Source organism: Rhipicephalus microplus, unplaced genomic scaffold, assembly GCF_043290135.1.
Source record: "Rhipicephalus microplus isolate Deutch F79 unplaced genomic scaffold, USDA_Rmic scaffold_13, whole genome shotgun sequence".
Taxonomy (NCBI): Eukaryota; Metazoa; Arthropoda; class Arachnida; order Ixodida; family Ixodidae; genus Rhipicephalus; species Rhipicephalus microplus.
This window is the reverse complement of record NW_027464586.1, coordinates 19,903,591-19,919,384: the sequence shown is the minus strand read 5'-3', so window position 1 is coordinate 19,919,384 and position 15,794 is coordinate 19,903,591. Positions and strand designations below refer to the sequence as shown.

General features: G+C 44.7%; 1 protein-coding gene across 1 annotated transcript in view; it reads left to right on the top strand.

The window, feature by feature from the left end:
* The window catches only part of LOC119162950 (muscle calcium channel subunit alpha-1-like), a 1,445,695-nt gene that overhangs the window by 438,355 nt on the left and 991,546 nt on the right, over positions 1 to 15,794 (top strand). The gene's annotated exons all lie outside the window — the stretch shown is intronic.

The window sequence follows — 15,794 nt, the reverse complement described above, 5'->3', positions numbered from 1 at the left end:
TGATTTTCACTCTTTCATAGACGAGTTACCAGAACCTTATCTGGTTCTAGGGGACCTGAATGCGCACAGCGGTTTATGGGGTGACTGTCGATGTGATGCACGAGGTCATCTCATCGAACAGTTCCTCTTTTCATCAGGTGCTTGTCTGTTGAATAGAAAACAGGCAACATTATATAACCTTGCAAACAATACTTACTCCTCCATAGACCTCAGTATCGCATCTTCTTCACTTGTACCATTACTTCAGTGGAAAGTAATAAATAACCCATACGGAAGTGACCATTTTCCTTTGGTTTTGAGTACACCAATTATACATGAATGTCCTCCACATGTTCCCAAATGGCTGATAAACAAAGCTGACTGGGAACAATTTCAAAAAATTACTCACTTAAGTTGGACCGAAATATGCGGATTAGGCATAGATGAAGCTGTGCAGTACTTCACGGCCTTTCTTACTGCCGCAGCAGCCAAGTGCATTCCACAAACATCTGGACTTCCCGGCAAACGACGTGTTTCATGGTGGAACACTGAGTGTCAGAATGCGCGAAAGGAACAGAACAGGGCATGGAGGTTGCTGCGGAACTCGCCGACAGCGGAAAACCTTGAGATCTTTAAGAAAATAAAATCTCGAGGCAGGAGAACGCGCCGGCAGGCCAGAAGAGAAAGTTGGCACAAGTTTTTATCAGGGATAAATTTATATACACAAGAGGCCAAAGTCTGGAACATGGTCGGTAGGATAGCAGGAAAACAAGTACACACACTTCCACTCGTAAACACTCAGGGTGATACCTTGGAAGACCAGGCAAACTTCCTCGGTGCACACTTTGAAAGGGTATCCAGCTCGTCACACTATACTGACACTTTCCAAAAATACAGAAGAAGAATAGAAAAGCAGAAACTAGAACACAAATCCACTAGATACGAGGCATATAACCAAGCTTTCAGTCCAGCTGAGCTCCGAACATTTCTAAACTCCTGCAGTACTTCTGCCCCAGGTTCTGACCGTGTGGTGTATGAAATGTTAAAAAACCTACCAGCCGAAACACGAAAAACCTTACTTTGTTTGTACAATGCTATCTGGTTTTCTGGCACTATCCCTACCTCCTGGAAAGAGGCTATTATTATTCCCATTTTGAAAGAGGGCAAGGACCCTTCTTTAGCTTCAAGTTATAGTCCTATTGCACTTACAAGCTGCTTGTGCAAAGTCTTCCAAAAAATGATAAACTGCCGACTTGTACATATCCTTGAAACAAACAATTTGCTCGACCCATTTCAGTGCGGGTTTTGAGAGAGTAGATCCACCACCGACCACCTTGTTCGTATCGAGGCACAGATCAGAGACGCCTTCGTCCATAAACAATATTTTCTCTCTGTGTTCCTCGATATCGAAAAGACTTATGATACAACATGGCGTTTTTGAATTCTAAGAGATCTGTCCCACCTTGGTGTGCGCGGAAGAACATTTCATATAATCGAAAGATACTTGTCAAACCGGACATTCCGTGTCCGTGTGGGCAGTGTGCTATCCCAAACATTTGTCCAGGAAACAGGCGTGCCACAAGGTGGTGTGCTTAGTTGCACACTTTTTATTATCAAAATGAATTCTTTGTACTTGTCCATCCCCCACAGTATGTTCTATTGTACATATGTCGACGACGTTCAGCTTGGCTTCAAGTCATGCAACTTGGCAATGTGTGAGCGGCAGGTTCAGCTGGGCTTAAACAAGGTCTCCAAATGGGCAGATGAAAACGGATTTCGACTTAACCCACAAAAAAGCACGTGTGTCTTGTTCTCTCGAAAGAGAGGCATGCACTCTGAACCTGACATTCGACTGAACGGGCAACGTCTGTCCGTCAAAGCCGAACATAGATTCTTAGGCTTAATCTTGGACAACAAGCTGACTTTCGTTCAGCACATCAAGAATTTAAAAATAAAATCTTTAAAAGCCATGAATGTTATAAAAGTGCTGTCACGTACTACTTGGGGTAGTGATAGGCAGTGCCTCATAAATCTGTATCGAAGCCTCATTCGCACCCGCTTAGATTATGGGGCCGTTGTTTATCAGTCTGCAACTCAAAGTGCTTTAAAGATGCTGGACCCCGTGCACCATTTGGGCACCCGCCTTTCTACGGGTGCTTTTCGCACCAGCCCCATAGAAAGCCTTTATGTTGAGTCAATTGAGTGGTCGCTTCATCTGCAGAGAACTTATATGTCTTTTGTTTATTTCCTTAAGGTGAAAGCAGATAAAAAGCACCCCTCATACTCTACTAATAATGATTTGTCGAGCTCATTTCTGTTTCAAAACAGGCCTTCGATGAGGCAGCCCTTCTCAGTTCGCCTGAAAAGTCCAGCCGAGGAAACTGGAGTCTCACTAGAACACAGTTTAATGGCTCCTGTAGCATATCCGCCACCGTGGCAATGGCAGACTATAGACTGCGATTTGTCCTTTTTAGAAGTTACAAAACATGCGCCTATTGCCCATATCCGAACATACTTCCTGGAACTTCAACACAAATACACACGTCCTGAGTTCTTTACAGATGCCTCTAAGTCTAACTCCTCTGTGTCCTACGCTGCTGTCGGCCCTTACTTTTCGGATGCTGGCCCTCTACATCCAAGCACAAGTATCTTCACAGCAGAAGCTTACGCGATACTTGTGGCAGCTAAACACATCAAAAAACTACAAATACAAAAAGCAGTAATTTATACAGACTCCCTCAGTGTGGTAACGGCTCTGCACAGTCCTAAAAAACAAAAAAAAAACCCGGTCCTTGTCTCACTTTACTCCATTTTGTGCCTACTCTACACACTAAAACAACATGATGTAGTGTGCTGGGTGCCAGGGCACCGTGGGATCCAAGGCAATGTGAGGGCGGATCAGCTTGCTGCATCCGTCCACAAAAGCACTGGCCCTACACCCATATTAATCCCGGCCCTTGATCTTAAGCCGTCTCTCAAACGAAACATCAGGGACTACTGGCAGAGCAAGTGGGATACACACACACAAAACAAACTACACATTATTAAGCCACACCTTGGTCATTGGCTGCCAGTATCAAAATCGCGTCATACGGAGGTTATACTAACGAGACTCAGAATAGGACACATATACACGACACACACATATCTTTTGTCTAGTGGCGATCCACCATTGTGTGACAGATCTGGTGAACCATTAACCATCCTTCACGTGTTAATCCAGTGTAAACACTTAGAAACTATAAGAAAACAGCATTTTCCATTACCCTACCGACAACATATACCTTTACACCCTGCAATGTTCGTTGGTAGGGAACCGCTTTTTAGTCATAAATCATTGTTAGCGTTTTTAAAAGAAATTCGTAATTTTCATATCATATACCCAGGCATCCCGTAGCACGACCTCTCCAGGGAGGTTTTTGCTAAGGTGGCTACACAGGAAAGCACTTGCCTCACGGCCCTTGCACGCAAGGGTATGAACCAGTGAGGCACTTGTGCTAATGCCATAAATATACACCATCGTTTTTTATTATCACCAACTTTTGTTATCTATTCACACCACACACACCTTTCACGGCATGGTCATGATTTTATTTCTTGTATGTTTTTACCCGCCTTACCGCGAGGAATTTTATGGCCCTTATACAGCCGCTAATCACAATCTTTGTCCGCATTCCTTGTCGCATGAACTGGCGCTCTTTGGCCATCAAATGGCCCTTGCGCCAAAAAAACACCATATATCATCAAGACCGCTCTTCTAGCTTTCGCTGTGACATGTGCTGCGCCTTCCGCGCAGGCCTGGCGTTTTTTAATTACCGCCGCTTCACTGGTTTGTCTCAAAATATGGTGAGAGTAAGTACTTTTCCTGGTCAGTCGATGTGTACGGTTGCAACTGCATTGTGCCCAATGCGGAGCCAGTTAGTCTGTGTGGTCTGTATAAGAGCTTGTGGGTAACAAGCCATGCGGGTTTCAGCTAGCGCTGTGCACCGTCCTTCTCTTCCCCGTTCGTTTGGTATGGAGGCGAAAATGTTGTAGGCCCGTGTACTCAGATTTGGGTGCACGTTAATGAACCCCAGGTGGTCTAAATTTCCGGAGCCCTCCACTACGGCGTCTCTCATAATCATATAGTGGTTTTGGGACGTTAAACCCCACATATCAATCAATCAATCCCCGTTCGTTTGGTGGTTCTCTGCGCTACTGCGGGATTTATGTCCTGGTGACCAGCCCATGAGTTAGTCCTTTTCATATTTAAATGTTCCCGACACTATGTTGAGCTGTTCAAAGAGACGCCTTTTCCAGTAAATATCGAAACAATACAAAACTAGGCTTCCAAATTCAATGTTCTAGTTAGTTAGTTAGAAAGCTAAGTTACATGAACAATAAATTTGCAAGCCTTATTGTGTAAAATAAAGCATACCGCACTGCCTGATCAACACTGTTTGGTACAAGGCCCCTGTTGCGTCAGTACTCTGATGGTGTAGAACTTGTTCCAACAGATGGTCTGCGCCCTGCGCCGATTGGCGAATGCGTGCGAATGCTTAGCTATTTGAATCACCAATTTGATTTTGTAGGCATTGCTGGAATCGCAATGTTTGAGGTTAGGAACAGTGAGAACATTTGACTGTTTGTGCGCTGAACCGCTTTTTTGCAATATAAATATTTATTCTTAGTGCCGTGAATGTCGTCGTTGCTGATCGGCTAACGTCTATAGCGTTGTTAAAATTGAGAAACGTGTTCATCTCCAAGTCACGGCGACCACGTTTCGGTGGGGCTGAAATGCAAGAACAGCCGGTTTCCTAGATATTAGAGGAAGCAGGACAGGATGAGTTGGAATGATGATAATGTTTTTTTTTCTCAGTCCTGTTGGGGAGCGTGCCCAGCTCTGTTGTAGTCATAGAAAAGATAGCAAGCGCAGGCGGTTTTTAAGCCTAGTGTCTCCAAAAGAGGGAATAACTCTCTTGAAGACCTGGGTGTGGATGTGGGCGCGGAGCAGGAGAGGAGATGGTCCTTCCGGGTAGCCGCGGCTGGACCGTTGTGACTCGTTGAGGTTGGCGCGCGAGAACATGCCTGCCATTTACCCCATACGCAGTGTATAGGTGCAGGTGACAGGGCACTGCCGAGGCGCCTGACCAATAGCAGCCGACGCGCAATAGGAAGGATCGTTGGCTCGTGGTCTGAATGGTTGCTCTAAGCTCCCCGGGCGTCCGTCAAGGGTAAACAAACTCGGACGGTCAGCTGCGCAGTACGGCATGCCTCGCAAACACAGCGGCTTTTTAAATGCGAAGCATTTCTTAGCGAACTTCGGCGACATTGAGAGTATCTATCTATCTATCTATCTATCTATCTATCTATCTATCTATCTATCTATCTATCTATCTATCTATCTATCTATCTATCTATCTATCTCATGACATGATATCAAGTCATGTAAGTCATGAATGTCATTATTTACAGTTAATGGTCCTGCAGCTCTTTCGGTGGTTTCGTTCACATGGCATGTTGCAAAAGTGTTATGGTATGGCATGATTCCATAGCGAACGCAAGCGACAGACCTTAAAATGAAAATTATAGCATATGTGTTATGTAACAACATGACTACATGCCACGCTCATGGTGCACTCGTGGCCATTTTGCTAGCGTCACACATACCAAATTTTGTATTTCAGTACGTGAATGGATGGCGAAGGTTTGTGACTGGTGCGGACATGATAATCATGAGCTGCGTGTCATGTTGCAACATGACTACATGCCACGCTCATGATACGCTAGCGGCCGTTTCGCTAACTTCACTTGTACCAAATTTGATCTTACGGGACGTGAATGGATGACGAAGGTATGAAACTAGTGCAAACATGCTAAACATGAGATGCGTGACATGTACCAACTTGACTACATGCTACGCTCAAGACGCCCACGCGGCTGTTTTGCTTGCATGACATGTACCAAACTCGGTATTACGTGACGTGAACGGACGACATTGATAAATTACATATCCGAACATGATAATCACGACAAGCGTGTCATGTAACAACGTAATCACGTTCCACACTGACGATGTGCTCGCAGTCATTTTGCTAGCTTCACATACGCCAAATTTGGTATTACATGACGACTATCCATGACGAAGGTATATGACTGGTGCAAACATGATAATGATGAGATGCATATCATGTGACAATATGACTACATGTCAAAGTAAAGGCATGACGCGGTGCGCGTGCTCGCCAGCGTTCGTTTCATCGCGTCTCGCCGGCGTTGCCACGCCTGGCGCCGGTCCTGCCATATACTCGTTTGCGCGCGCCGCGCTGCGTTGCTTTTATTTATGCGCGTTTCAGCGCATCTGGCGTCCCTCCGTCACGAAAAGAGGGAGACGCACCTGTTATCTAGATAACGCGTCGGCGTCAAATGCAGCATGTCACATTTCGCGCCGGTTGCCACCAGGCTAAGCCGACGGACGCTGGTCGTGCCTGGCGTCAGACTATAGAGTGCTCGCATGTTGCAATGTAGCGTGCGCGCACGTCAACGCTACGTTGGATTATATTGGGCCCTCCATGATGCACTCGCGGCTGTTTTGCTAGCTCCACATATACCAAGTTTGTCGTTACTTGACGTCACTGGAGCACGAAATATATGACTGGAGCAAACATGATAATCCTGACACGCGTGTCATGTAAAAACTTGAGAATAAGCATGCTCATAGCGTGCTCGCGGCCGTTTCGCTAGCTCCACATATACTAAATTTGGTATCACGTGACGTGAATAGATGACGAAGGTAAACGACGCATCCAAACATGATAATATTGACATGAAAGTCATGTATGGCATCATTTACCACGTATGGTCTCGAATTGGCGGGTGAGCGAGTGCCACGCCCCGCTCCTGGATTGAATGGACAAAGCAGAACTAATTTAGAACGACGATATCGTCCGCCGATTTATTATAACGCTAATCGTGATCAACTCGCTAAGTCATCCTACAATATATTAACATACATTCCAAAACATGACAAACACAACACACCGAAGGCGGCGTCACCAACGCTTCACTTACCACGAGGGCCCCCGACGCGCAACTCGTGGTGCCAGTCATCGGGGACCCATGCTAGAGACAACCGTTCGCGGCAACCGCCAGGCGCAGAGTAGGCCAGCTCATTTCTCACTCGCTGCTACCAAAGCTTGTCGCCGCTATACCATAATGGCGATGATAGTGATGATCAACGTTCGCAAACACAACGCCACCTATACCGCCCGGTAGTTGTAACCTGAAATGCGGCTTTTCGGCGAGACACGCGCGCCACGCAGCGCAAACAACTTTACAAAGAGTGTCAGCACCCTCCCCCCCCCCCCCCCCAACCTCCACCTCGCAACTTTGCGCTGATTTTAAAGTGACATATCAAAAGTTCTCATTCCTGCTTTGCATATCATTGATTCCCTTTGTATGTGGTATCTGGCAATTTTTTACCACCCCAGAGATTTGCTTTACTTTGGGAAGCACGCACCTGAGCGTAACATCGAGTCTCGAATGTGTACTCAATAGGCGAGCCCTCGTGATTTGTTTCTGAACTTACCTTTATTCTACAGTAACCAAGAAGAAATGCACTATTTTAAAGTTGTTTTTTTACGTATATATGATTTATATCGGAAATACATCACAAAAATATGATGGCCTAGCGGTAGGGCGTTTAGTTAGAATACTCGGCAAAAGTTGCTGTGCATACCACGGTTGCTGCTTTGTTTTCGCTAGTGATGCTTGTTGTCGCGCAGAGAACGAAAGAAACGATGTACCAACAAGTTGTTAGCGATTTTTGCGGTGGGACATTGACAAGATGGAAAAAGTCTTTTTTCAATTTCTGTTTACGACGATCGCCGCAAAAAATCATCTACAACTGTGAAACGCGATCAAAATTTGTCTTCGCCGTCACTTCATCGGTTAATCTTTGGAATCAGAATCGTTTCTGCTGCTTACGCAGCAGAAACAATTCGCTGTGTCATGCGTGTTTCATTGCAACGTCCCGCTCCACATTTTCAGAAATATGCCTGGTGTGGAGGCATAGCGAGTGTTTTTATCTCAAATCACGTTAATGTTGCCGATAGCATTGTCATATGTAGTAAATTCTTAACAAAATTTTTTCTTATAACTGTGGATGTTTGAGACGCGCGTCAAAAAGATTTCATTATACTCGCGCGAACTAAAGGTGTCCCTCAGTCACCCAGCAGATATTTATTTTGGCGTCAGCGAAAAAAGCATGGCCTCGACTATTGTACGCGGCTCCGATGACACAGCTGACAAGTGTATCGGGCAGGGCATTTTTTAAGTGCGGTGCGCTTGAAAAGAGTTTCCCCGTCAGTCGGTATTCACACGAAGAAAAACACCCGACAAACTTGCCGAGTTTGTTTTCCGACTCCAGTAAGCATTTCACGGTCTCCAATTGAGCGCACGAAGGTGACCGCGCACGTCATACCGCATTGTCCCCAGCATGTTTGGCTGAAGCATTATCGCAAGCGTATACAGAAGGGGGAGTGTCACCTAGTTCACCCATGTCGTTTGCAGGAATAACTCATTCCCCGGCACTGCTCCGCCACCGTGGCCTAGTGACTAAGGTTCATAGAGGTGATAATGCTGTGGGCCCATGTACTCAGCTTTGGGTGCACGTTAAAAAACCCGAGGTGGCCGAAATTTTCGGGGTCCTCCACTATGGCGTCTCTCATAATCATATGGCGGCTTTGGGACGTTAAACCCCACATATCAATGAATCTCTCGGGATATCGATTCGATCTGGTCCAAGTGCAACGCTCGATAATTCTTTCTTTTCTAGGTGAAGCTAAGTGCGTTAACCAGACTGAGGAAGAAAAAGAAAACTCTTGGCCACTCTTTTCTTCCGCTGACAATGAGGAATTAGAAAAATAAGTGAGAAGCTATATCGAAGAAGAGGAATTAGTTGACGAAATGACGATTTATTGTGCTGTATAATGATTTTATTATCTTCTGCGTAGGGAGGCCGCCACTCTTAAGGTCCCGCTCCTCTCGTGAGCCTCCCGTATACTGCTGGACTTTAGAGGAAAACTTTCTTGCTTTGGGGTAAATGATTCAGAAGCAGCGCAATTATAACCACTGACTTTTACTGCTCGAAATGAAGGCAGATGACACTAGCTGCATCGTTATTGGTGGTGAATTGGGGGACTTGAAGAAAGAAAGATTGAGGAGATCGAATCATGGTGGTTTGTTTAAGTATAGGTGAGGTATTCTCAGAAGTCCCAGATATGAAATATTTCATTGTTAACGCACTGCAAGCCTATTATGCTGTAAGTATAGTATATCTACGTACATTATGACTTTTAATATTGAAATAGCAGGGGAAAAAACCTAGCAGAACTAATGATTTCTTTATTGGTGTCCGATAAAGCTTGCTCTTGAAATTCCGGCATTTATACACTTGTTTTTTATTTTTCACAAATAATTGCTTATTATCTAGCGAAACAAAATACGTTGTAACCCATTCCGACACACATACACACCAAATAGCACGAGCTGTTGTCTATGTGGAGAAAATTGTGGATGTTCTCAAAATAGCAAAAAAAAAATCTGAAAGGCCGGCAAGCCTTACTGCGTTCTGCTAGTTATGAGTGAAGGATTCTGCTAAAGTGAGTGCAGTATACTGGACTGAATGAAAGAGCATGAGTGAGTTCATACTATCGCTGAGGAATGTTTGTCGAGCTTTATCGGCGTCGTGGACCACAGCTATGGTGTAAGGCTTGCAGCGTGCGCTTGCAACGAGGGTGGCATTTGCAGTGTCTCCAAGCACCCACCGGGAAGCACTCACCCTGGTGTTCTCAGTCCTCGCGCCATTCCTTTCTTTCACCATCCAACGATGCGCTCGCTCATCGGTTGCACAATTAGGCGTCTTCTCTAACCTCGAACCACCGTATTTAAACGGCAAGCTTTGTGCTGTGCGAGCCGGTTGACAATATTCTTCGGCTGTATGTAAACAGGTGTCAGTTTTTCTTGGAATAGTTATAGCTTTCTTCGTCTGTGTTTTTTTCAATGAGTGTAATACTGCTGTCACATGGGCACTTTTTATCACAATCAGGGCGATCAGGATTGGTTTTCTTGACCGCGATCAACTTTCTAATCCGGTTCGAGCTTGCATTGGATGAAGCGTACCAGGAGGCGTTCGCACGCCCAAAATTTCGTGGAATACATGGAGCATTATTTACAAGCTTGTGAAACTCATTTTATTTGTCAAAATAATTTTATTTTTATTTTATTTGCCTGCTTATTTTATTTGCCGGCTTTGTCAAAAGTTTTATGCACAATGCACTTTTGCTCGTCGAGACATCACACATCGTCGCCTCCTGACCAGGCAGGCAGTCGCGCCTTAATAACCACATGAAACGGCTATTCAACAAAAAGAAGCGTCTATACAGATTAGCAAAGCGTTCTAACAACGCTGCCCGATGGAATGCCTACAAATTAGCGTCTGCTGAGTACATCAGAGTCATCCAATCTGCTAAAGACACATTTATCAATACCACTCTTCCATCTATGCTATCCAACGATCCTAAAAAGTTTTGGCGCGTCATAAACCCAAGTAGTGAACAAACGATAACACTTATCAATAGCTCTGGAGACGCTGTAGCCCCTGAGCAGTGCGCTTCATCTCTCAACATCTTTCGCTGGCAATTTCTGTCGCACTATTAATGTTTCTCTGCCACCTAAGACATGCTATAGCTACCCAATCATGTTCCCAATTATGATAGATTCTGTTGGTGTAGAAAACATAATTAAGTCTCTCAAACTTTCATCCGCCCCGGGCTGCGATCTGATTACCACCAAGTTCTTTAAAGGTACCTGTGCCTACTCATCCATTATTCTTACTAAAATTTTTCAACAGTCTCTTCACGAAGGTGTATTACCAATCGAATGGAAGATTGGCAAAATTGTGACATTTCACAAGTCCGGTGACAAGCATTCCCCATTAAACTATAGACCCATCTCACTTACTAGCATTCCATGCAAAATACTGGAGCACATTTTGTACTATAACCTTGAAACCTTCCTTGAGTCTAACTCGTTTTTTTACGCGTCACCAACATGGCTTTAGGAAAACATTCTCGTGCGAAACCCAGCTTGTAGCCTTTACACACAAATTAAACGTTATTCTTGACCAAACTAGCTCTGCCGACTGCATATTCATAGATTTCTCCAAAGCTTTTGATAAAGTCTGTCACAACTTGCTGTTGCACAAATAAATGAACTTAATATTGATCCCAGGCTTCTAACATGGCTCGAATGTTTTCTAAAAAATCGTTCTCAATTTGTTTCAGTTAATAATGTAAGCTCTAAACCAAGTGCTGTTCATTCCGGCGTACCACAAGGCTCCGTACTAGGCCAACTGCTCTTCCTTATATACATTAATGATTTACCGGCCTGTATTACCTCCAATATTCAATTATTTGCGGATGACTGCGTAATCTTCCGAGAGATAACTCATGATGGCGATATTACCTCACTTCAACATGATCTTAACTCCATTTCTCTTTGGTGTAAAACATGGCTCATGGAATAAAACAATAAGAAATGCCAATTTTTACGTGTTTTGAGAGCGAACCATCAACTTCCAAACTATTATCTTGATAACACCACTCTTGTATCCGTGACAAACTATAAATACCTTGGGGTGCATATAACAACTGATCTGACCTGGACTGTTCACTGTAATTACGTCATTAAAAATGCTAACCGAATGTTAGGTTACCTCCACCGCAACTTTTCAACGGCCCCTTCTTTCTTGAAACTTCTTCTTTACACTACACTAATGCGACCTAAACTCGAATATTCCGCTGCAGTATGGGATTCTAGTCATGCCAACCTAATACACTCTCTTGAAATGGTACAGAATAACTCAATTCGTTTTATACTTTCTAATTACAACAGCACAGCTAGCATAACAGCCATGAAATCTAGCCTCAACTTACCTTCACTTTCATCCCGTCGTAAAATGTTTCGTCTCCACTTGTTTCACAAGCTGTTTCATCACACATCGCTGCGGGACGGTCTTATCTTGCCTCCTAGTTATTTCTCATCCCGGCTGGATCATTCCCATAAGGTCGGGTTGCCTTCTTGCAGGACTCGCGCCTTTTCTGAGTCTTTCATACCTCGCACCTCTGAGAACTGGAACCGGCTTCCCGCATCAGCGGCAACCATTGTACATCACCTTCATTTCGAAAGTGTCTTAGCTAGTTATGTGTAATTACAGCCAACAAAGTATTGTATTACCCGATGCTGTGTTGTTCCTGTACAGTACTTATTTTCTTGTCGTTTTTCCTGTCTTGATGTAATTCTCATCATTCCCGCGTTTTTGTTTGCCATAAAGCCTGTTAGCTAACCTGTATAATTAAGATCTTCTGCTCGATGTAAGATTCGCCGCTGCATTTTGTAAAATTTTTTTCTTTCTTTTCTTTCTCAACCACTCCCCTCTGTAATGCCGTTTGGCCCAGAGGGTATTGCAAATAAATAGATAAATGAATAAATAAATAAATAAATAAATAAATAAATAAATAAATAAATAAATAAATAAATAAATAAATAAATAAATAAATAAATAAAAGCAAGCTGTAATCTTTCTTTGTGACAAGGACAAGTGAAGCGCAAGGGCTTGAAGGAGGCTCCATGATGTTCCGAGCAAGCATCTTGTCGACTTCTTTTTGGATCACGTGGCGTTTAGGGGAGGATATTGCATAGGGCCACCGATGTACCGGTTTTGCATCACCGGTGTTAATCCGATTTATGACGGTTGTTCAGCCTAGTGGTTGGTCGTGGAGATCAAAGATGTCTTGATACGAAGCAAGATCAGAGGCGATAATTTTTGTTGTGACATCTCATGGAGTTCTCCACTCAAGACTGGCAGGTGACGGTTTATACTCTGTTAAGGCGGAAATGTGGTAGTTGCCGGCTGGGGCAGTGGTTGCAAGGCATATTCCTCGGGGCAGTACTTGTGAGCAAAGTCGTAAGTTAACAATAGGGAGACATGCAACGTTGTCCTTCAAAGTGATAATCGTGTGCGGAAACGTTTCATTGAGTGAACAGAGGACGGTAATGTTAGGTGACATAACATATTCTCCGTCAGCCACCGGTGGATCGGAATAGACGTCAACATATGTCACAACTCGACAGAATAGGCGAATGTATTCATTGTGGCATTGCCTCGGCGTCGCAGGTGTAGAAGGGTCAACCGCATATGGTAGAACGAGCTGAAAAACACCAGCAGAACAGTCAATTAGGGCGGAATGTTCCGACAGAAAATCTTCTGTTCTGTTTTGCTGTGAAGAGGTTGAGGTTCATATTGCCTCGGCTACTCCATACCAGTAAGTTCTGCAGCGAAAAAATATTAAACAGTACTCAATAATGAACAAACAAAATGTAATGCCAGAATGACTTATTGTTGGCCGTAGTCCAGGACGTACTTAGAACAGAAGTAGGACATTCAGCCAGCGTGACGTGGGCAGCACACATCCCAGTGACAGCTGATCCATCGGCTACTCGGTATACAGGGATAGGAGCATGAGTGAGCACTTTCTTTGGCCGAGCACAAAGGCTGCAGTTCATTGCTGATAGGTGAGCGCCGATGTCAACGAGTGCTATTGCAGGTGTGCCATCTACATTTGTGTTTATCAAGTTCTTGCGTCCGGGTAGCGTGTGCAGAGAAATTTCGGGTCGGGTCGTCAAGGCAAGCTTACCTCTGGAGCTGCACTCGTTAGCTTTCCGTGAACTGGCGGTGGTAGGAGGATTAGGGAGAGTGGAGACGGATAGGTGAGTGAGACAGCCGTCCGGATGACAGCGGCGAGCGGTTTAGTACAGCGTGCATGGGTAGTGTAGAATTGTCGTAGTCAACATGTATTGGCATACGGGAACCCAAAGGTGGGCACCGGGTGTAGGCGTAGTGCAGCCAAGGCAGCCAATTCCAGGAATTACGGCTATGACGGGAAACGTGGCCGGCTCGTCCACAGCAAAAGCAGATCAGTCTTTAATCGAAGGTTCGTCATTCAGCCGAGTTCCTGTTACGTGGACGGTTGTACGGGCTTAGGAACATATCATGTACACTGGCTAGTCGGACGCTTCTGTTAACTGGGCAGAGCGTCTGTAGTCCGGAGTTGGCCAGTTCTTAGCACACAATGGTGTGAATTAAAGAAATAGTGCACGATAATTGTCAGTGGCAGAGGCATAATCAGCAATAAGAAATGCGGCCTCGATTTCACGGAGAACGATGCGGATAATAATTTCGAAAGCAGCAGTGGCTGGTGGGAGATAGGCTTCCACGCACGTAGATGTGGCAGCCGTGTTCGAAAGACGCAAAAATTGGGGAGTAATGCGATCACCTTTCGCTTCCTCAAAGTATCGGAAATCATTAATGACGTCGTCTACTGTCGAAGAGTTGTGGAACACGAGGAGAGTGACGGCATCATCCGCGATTGCTTTGAGGATGTGCGCCACTTTTTCGGATTCCGACATCTTCTCGTCAACCGTGCGGCAGTGGGCAAGCACATCTTGGAGGTATGTCACGTATGACGCAGTGCAGGACTGCAGTCGGCACGCGAGTTTTTTCTGCACAGAACGAAGAAGAGGTCGATGAGTTTGCGTTTGCAAATGTCTCAACTAGTGATCTCTTCTTCATGGTGGGAAAACCAAACTTTGGCCGTTCCCAGAGGTAAAATAGAACAAAGGCCAACATGAGCGTCGCGTCTACTTGGATAGTGCGCTCACCCGTTCGTATAGCTGAAGCCACTTTTCAATATCTCTGTTGTTGTCATTGCCGCAAGAAGTGCCTGGGTCATGTGGTTGGGTCAAAACGACGGTGCGGTTCGTGATGGCTGAATGCGACATTGTCGGACGCTGCGTGGTTGAACGAGGCACGCTTGGTGAAGTTTCTGACGAATCCTTGTTCTCGTTGTTATCAGCCATCGCGAGCAGAGGCAGGTAACGAACGTCCGCTGCCTAGAATCATTGTTGATGTTAATTCTGGGAGGACCCGCACTCTGTGTGAAAGCGGTGACTGGAATCCTGCGCTTACAAGTGTTTCAAGGAAGCCGAAGCGAAGTGATAGTTCTCGCAACATAGCGGATGTACTCTTGAGCATTTATTCCTCGCTAAAAAAAAAGCTAGATAAAAATAGTGAAACTCCGTCAGCAAAATAACAAGTAACTACGCAATGATGTACGGGCCACATACTTACTGGAAAGGCAACACTGCGGCGGTACTGGTCCAAACACTTGACACTTTGACGTTTCCTCGTAACCAAACATAATGTGCAATGCTCACAAATTTAAACGGGAAAGTTTAGGGCTAAGCAACGCAGATGTTTTTATTCCTGCCGTCATCAGTTCGGGTGATCTTGGCGTACTTTTGACTCGATAAGACGCAAGATTATTATACCACACTCGTCGCGACATGATAAGGTTATCTCGAGCATATGTGTATACCGGTCGTCATACTTAAAAAAAATTGGTGTCTTGTCGACATCGGTAAATACTCTACATACAAATAAAATAAAACTGAATAATTTCAAACGTCGTGAAATACAAACTTCTTGACAGGTTCGCATCCTATGTGAAGCCGAACCATCCTAACAGCGGAGCTGTGTAAGCTTCTCGCCCGCAGAAACTCGAAAAGTGTATATATGTGCCACTGAAAACGAATACGTGGCGAAGAACTAATAGCGTCATTAATATTTCTATTGTTATTATTATCGTTGTTGTTGCTGTTGTTGTTGTTTATTTTTACATGACCTTAGCTTAGATTTTGCTGTCGTAGTTGCATGT